Source organism: Glossina fuscipes, unplaced genomic scaffold (assembly GCF_014805625.2).
Source record: "Glossina fuscipes isolate IAEA_lab_2018 unplaced genomic scaffold, Yale_Gfus_2 114, whole genome shotgun sequence".
Taxonomy (NCBI): domain Eukaryota; kingdom Metazoa; phylum Arthropoda; class Insecta; order Diptera; family Glossinidae; genus Glossina; species Glossina fuscipes.
The window spans coordinates 4,771,260-4,777,651 of record NW_023998457.1 but is presented as its reverse complement, the minus strand read 5'-3'; positions in this window follow the sequence as shown (position 1 = coordinate 4,777,651).

The window sequence follows — 6,392 nt, the reverse complement described above, 5'->3', positions numbered from 1 at the left end:
TATCCGGGCTTCCATAAAAAGTATGGCTTTCCTTGGAATTAATGTGTAACTTTTGATGTATGTGGCGGAATAGTATAGGGTGTCTAATAGTCGACCTTGCCCGACTATAATGTTGTTATTTGCTTTACCCATACTATATGTTAGTAATTTTTACCTTCTATCAACCCTACTGTAATATCCTTAAATGATGAATATGAACTTACAGCTAAGCCAGGTAGCTTTCGCTTTAAATAAAAATTAACTTTAAGACATGTAATTGAAGACAGAAAATGAAGAAATTTAATTGAAAATGAATCTTCAGGCTTTCTATTAATTTTATGGCTTTGCGACAATGTAGATAAATATAATCGAGGAAGATTTCATATAATTTCCCTATGGAAAAGTATAAGAAAGCAAAATATTGACATACGCCTACACTTACATTGCAGCATACTTTCACACAATTTTCTTTTCTTTCATATAATAATAACAAAAACTTAGCAATATGAAGAAAGACTCGAAAAACTCCCAAAACATTTCTATGCTACACCCTTAAGTAGAACTGCCAGCAACATGTTATAGTCTTACAAACCGGCATAAATGGAAACATGAATATGTACGACGCGTGAATACATTTTACAAATGAGTTTAATGTCAACTCCCTTAAGCACACTTTAAACTGACAATTTAACATCTTCAGCTCTCAGCTGTTATTGCGAATGTAAAACTTCACGTGTAACGTGTAACATTATAGTCGGGTAAGGCCGACTGTCACATACCCTACACCATACTCCCTTGCACAATAATTCACCAGATCACTCGTAACAGTACAGCAAAAATTACACGTTATTTGCATGCAAAGGCGGACAGCCCGCTTAATAGAGGTTGTCCAAAACATCACCGGACGTAATCCAAATTTGGCAAATTTAATTTACTCCACAAAAATTGTATTCTTCTTCAATTTCCGTCAATGAAGTTACTAGAAATTACGTTGTCACTTCATATAAGGGCATGCCTTTCATGATGACCCCTGCATATGTTAGGATCTAGGAAATAGACCTATGTGATTCAAATTCCCTATCGTTAATTTTTTTCTAAATTCCTACTGTGGACGAATTTTCATCATAAAATATTAAAAATGAAATCTTTTTCTGAAGAGCTTACAATTCATAAAAAATCTCACCTCGAGTTGGCTCGAAGAAATAAACCCATAGGGTTAAAGTGTGTTTTAATTTTTATGTTAAATTACTACCATGAACAAATTTTCCTCAAAAAACATTAACAATAATGTCTTTTTGGCATATCACGGTTTACGTCATATCCAAAAAATAGACCTACTTGGTCCAAATTTGATAAGATCTATATTTTTGTCAATTTATTACTGTTATGAATTTTCCACAAGAAATATTGTAAATTAAATCTGGTTGCTAAATAAAGATTCAGTGTTCGTAAGAATGGTTATAAGAAAGGGGGTTTAAAAATTTCCCCCAGTCGAAGCAAACTTTGTATACCAATTTAGAAAGCCGTAATATTATTGTATAGCGAGTTTCGTCGAAAGTTTTTGAAAATTGCTATTTTTTCCACATTCGAAATTAGACTTTACAAGGGGAGCGATTGAAAAAGCGGACCGATTCGAAGCATTTTCAGTAGTGTTCGTCCTTGGGTCAAAACACGACAATATACCAAATTTAATCAAAACATCTCAAAAACTGCAATCCATAGATTGAAAACAAATTTTCCTGGACGGACAGGCGAGCTTAAATCAATTCAGGAAATGATTCTAAATCGATCGGTGAAATAATATGTAGGTCTAAAAAGTGCGTAATTTGTAAAAATATCATACGAACATTGTCGCCGAAAATACGTTATTGTTCACGTATGGTCAGGTAGAACTGATTTTTAAACCTTATCTTGCCAGAGTAGAAGAGAAAATTTTAAGGCTAACTTGACATTTTACAAAAGTTGCTTAGTTTCGATAAACGGACAGACTTGCACGATAACTCAGACGAAAACAATTTGTTGGGCAATGCTTATAAATTGGGCAAAAGAAATATTTGTGAATTGTAAATGTGGGGAAAAATAAGCAAAAGTAATATGCGAAACTCAATCAATCGAAAGGATCGAATCTAATATTTCATTACCTAATAAAGACGAACACAAAATATAATCCTTTGAAGCTTAAAAAGGAATACGATGGAGATCAAATTTCAGTTAAGCGATCATCAGATAGGTGAATGGAATGACGGACGGAAAGTCAGAAAAAGACAAAAGGAAAATGACAAGCAGAGGAAGAGCTCCATTTCAGTTGATTAAGGTTACACATGTGTCTTGTAAGGTCACTTATGCCAGTTTATGATTGAAAAGGGTGCCTTTCATTCAGATCACAGAGATTGGGTAAGTAATTGTTATTCTGACGATGCGAAGAATAGGTTCTGATCAAAAGTCTTTTTAGAGAAGGATATGTACAAAAAGTTTTGAAGTAATGCAATGAGAGATGGGATCAATTGTTTGCAAATCTTGTTTAAACATTCGTCAACAATATAATCCTTTACGTTACCTTGTTGTGAGAGTCTTGAAACTTTTCCAATAATCTTCCTATATCCTGTACCACTTATGGTAGAAAGGTATATCAAGTTTTGGGCGGATGTATGCAGCACCCAGAAGAACTTGAGATAAACCCTTCTTTTGTTAAACTGATCGATTTGGATTAATTTCTGAAAGAAGTAAGTGTCAGTCATGTCCGTCTGGTTGTGCTATATTCAAGCTAGATGCTGTAATTTTTAAGATATATTAACAACATTGCCTGCACTGGCGTTTTTTGCCTCAAGAACGGAAGATATTGCAAATGGTTGGGATGGGACCACTTTTCAATCACTTTCCATATAAAATCTTATTTCGAAAAATCGCTATATGAATAACTGTGTTAAGCGAAGTGATGTAAGGCATTTGATGATGGGTCCTGTCCCACTAAAGTGCTTGAACTTTTTCAAATATACTTAGGGTAAAGTGAGTTACATTTTAACAATTTTCATCCTTTGTAAGACTTCTTCTTGTGTTCATCATTTATTTAGCTGATAGGGGTATGGATAGGAGGGATTAAAGTTGAAGGAAATTAGTAAAATAGGTTGAAATCGTGGGGCCACCAGACACTGCAAAACCATTCAAAGGTACCATCGAAAAAACTATCATAACTTTTCTTCCGTTTAGAATAAGGGAATCCTTAAGAACTGTTCGGATTCTTGATGATAGCAGGTAGCAGTCATATCGTTACAATTTATCGTGTTTTATTTGTCGCGGGGAAGTATTTTTCAAAATATTGCCAGTTCTTGAACGACAATAGTCGCGACTATGACGTATCCGATTAGGATCGAGTGAAGGGTTTTTCCGTTTGCCTCGCTTACTGCTAACTAATACACATTCGTCCCCATGGCTTTTTATTGAAGATTGTTTCGCAATTTTCCGAGTCGAGCTTGAATTTATCTCCGTAGATTGCTTTTGATCATCGTTTTTAACATTATAATATAAATATCTACTTTTGAAATGCTCAGGCAGTGATAGATCGTTATTTAGGCTATGGACTGCATGATCGGTTAACATATAATGCGACTCATCGATTTTTTTAATATATCCATAACGTACACCGGCATCTAGAGCAGCTGCAATATGATTCGATAATTCCGGATGTCCGTAATAGAAATATTCAAAAACTTCATTTATACTCGCAGGTTCTCGGATATTTTTGAATGCGTCCAACAATAGTTTACTACTAACGAATGGCATAATTGTAAAAAATTTTACGTTGTCACTAGAAATTTAAAAGTTTAACTAAAAATTTGCAATGCCTTCTGTCGAAGAATGTGCGTTTCAGTTTATTTTAATTTGGAAAAAAATCAATCGGTCCCACACGTTGTAAGAATTTTTCTAAAGAACTTTATGTCAACAATATTTTCAAAAAAAAAGAAATGTCAACATATTTTCAATATAATTTGAGAAATATTTCAAAAAAAAAAAATAACGAATAAGAAGATTATAGTCGGGAAAGGCCGACCGTTAAATACCCTACACCGCATTGTCTAATATAATTCTTATTTTTATTCTAGAACAAAAAAATTATGTCTTGTTCCTGTATAAAGACACATTTTTCAATCTGCATATTTATGCATCCTAATGGTAATACAAGTTTAATCGTTATATTGTGTCGGATGCAAAAATACACTGGTCCAAATTTTGTAGTGCAACGGATCACTTTTCGTGAAAATCCTTATTGGGATAGAATCCAAAAAATAGGTCGAGATTTTCAAAATTTGTTATAGTTAATTTTTTACCTTAAATTACTATTACGATAGAATTTTCATTGTAAACTTCAGTTATCATTGCGTGAGAGGTGGCTCAAAAATTGTGCCCAGCCGGTTCAAAATTGCCGTACCAATGTAGAGTGCCGAGGTACTGTTATTTAGCACATTTTGTCAAGAATATTTGAAATTTACAAGTGGGAGTGGCCAAAAAATGGACCGATCCGAATCATTTTCAAAAGCCACCGTCTTTGGGCCAAAACACGACACTGAACAGTTCGACGAGCGATGTTGGTGTTGTTAGATCTTCGTCGAAATGAAAAACATTACGATAATTGGATTTTTCTGCTGAAATCTTCTTCTTCCTTGATCCAATCGTGCACCAAAATTTTTAGAAAGTATTTTCATCAAACTTTATATTGTGCGAATAATTAGAACGTTTCATTTGCTGTACACATTTGCGGAAAGCTAATCTCTGAACTTAGTCTATACAAGTAAATCTATCAAGCCGTCAATGTTACTTAGTGTAGTTTTATTGCAGCGAACATAAAAGATTTAATAGCATTAAAGGTTGGGCGAAGAACTCTTCCCTTTCCCCCTGCTATTCTATGTCCGTCTGTCTGTCCGGCTCTCCTTCTCTTTCTCCTTCTCTCTTTCTCGCTTCTATCTCAATCACTTGTTCATCCTCTTCGTCTAACATCAAAAATTTTGATTTTTTCGTTACTTATGAGATTGAACCTCTGCGCAATTTCTGTTCTCTTGCTTTACTATACACTCAATCATAGAGTCACACCTGCCCAAGCAAGCTTTATTGTTTAGAAGATAAGAACGTTTTATATCATTTGTTAAAATAAAAAAAAAGGATTTTTTTTTTAAAAAGGCTCAATATTAATTTCATTATTAATTATATTAAATTAAATAAAATAATATTTATTTTATTATTATTAGTGATTAGCGTAAGTATTAATTTAGTACACGCAATAAAACAAAAACATTATTTTGCACAGATTTCTTATTTTTGATAACTTTCATGGTCCCTCTTTGTTTTAAGCGGCTTGCATTTAACTAACGTTTTTATCGCGTTTATTTCTTTTTCTTTTTTTTTCATAAGAATTTATAAAACATTTAAGAGCCTCCGTAAAGTAGTCATAGTTTTAAGTGTAGGTTAGTTTATGTACGTATATGCAAGCATATCTAATTTCCTTCTTTTTTTTTTAGGTAGAATGTACACTATATGCAATTCTGCCAAAGACTGAAAGTAATAACTACTTATTATATTAGAGATGAGGAGATTTATATTTGCTTTGGATCTGCTTAAATATCCTTCATCTCAAGTGTATAAGGACTCCATGTGCAAACGGCTTACTCAGCGATTCCTTTTTCGATGTTTAACGAAATACCGGTTTTAGCTCAGTATCTACTAAACACTGCAAACTACCTTCCTTACTATGAAGCGTAGTTCGTAACGGATCACTTATCTATAATTTCTCAGGGATAACTCGCAGCTTCGATGTTTACTTCACTCGAGCAATGCTGTATCACTATCAAATACTCTCATTAAAAACATATGTTGGTCTCCCTTTGTGGGTATCCAAGATACCAAGTAAAACTCTAGTCGAGACTTGCTCTCAAATATTAATTGGATCTTCGACATCCATCCATCCACGTTAGTGCATAAGAACTCTCTATGTGCAAGACTCTTACTCAGCGATTTCTTCTCAAATATTTGCTAACTATTTACTTAAGATCAATATCTGCTTCAGATTGTAAGTTAACTTGCTTTCCACTAAGGGAATGATTATGGAACACCTGAAAGTATGGCTTAGTTTTAATTTATATATTAATACATCGTTATTAAATTCAAAAGTTATTCGATTCTACGGATCAAGTTTATTTTCACTATCTTCGATAAGAATTGCGTAACGCGCTGTCTAAAAAGTGTTAAGAACAATGACAGAGAACAGACCATTTACTCCTAAATGTCAGTATTTACGAACGAGAGTTCAATGCATGAAAAAAGTATTCTCTGAAGACTGGATACCATTTACATTATTTAATAACTTCGGACATATGATCTGTTTAGTTGATCTCTCTTTGTCTAATCTTGGAGTAAAAATTAAA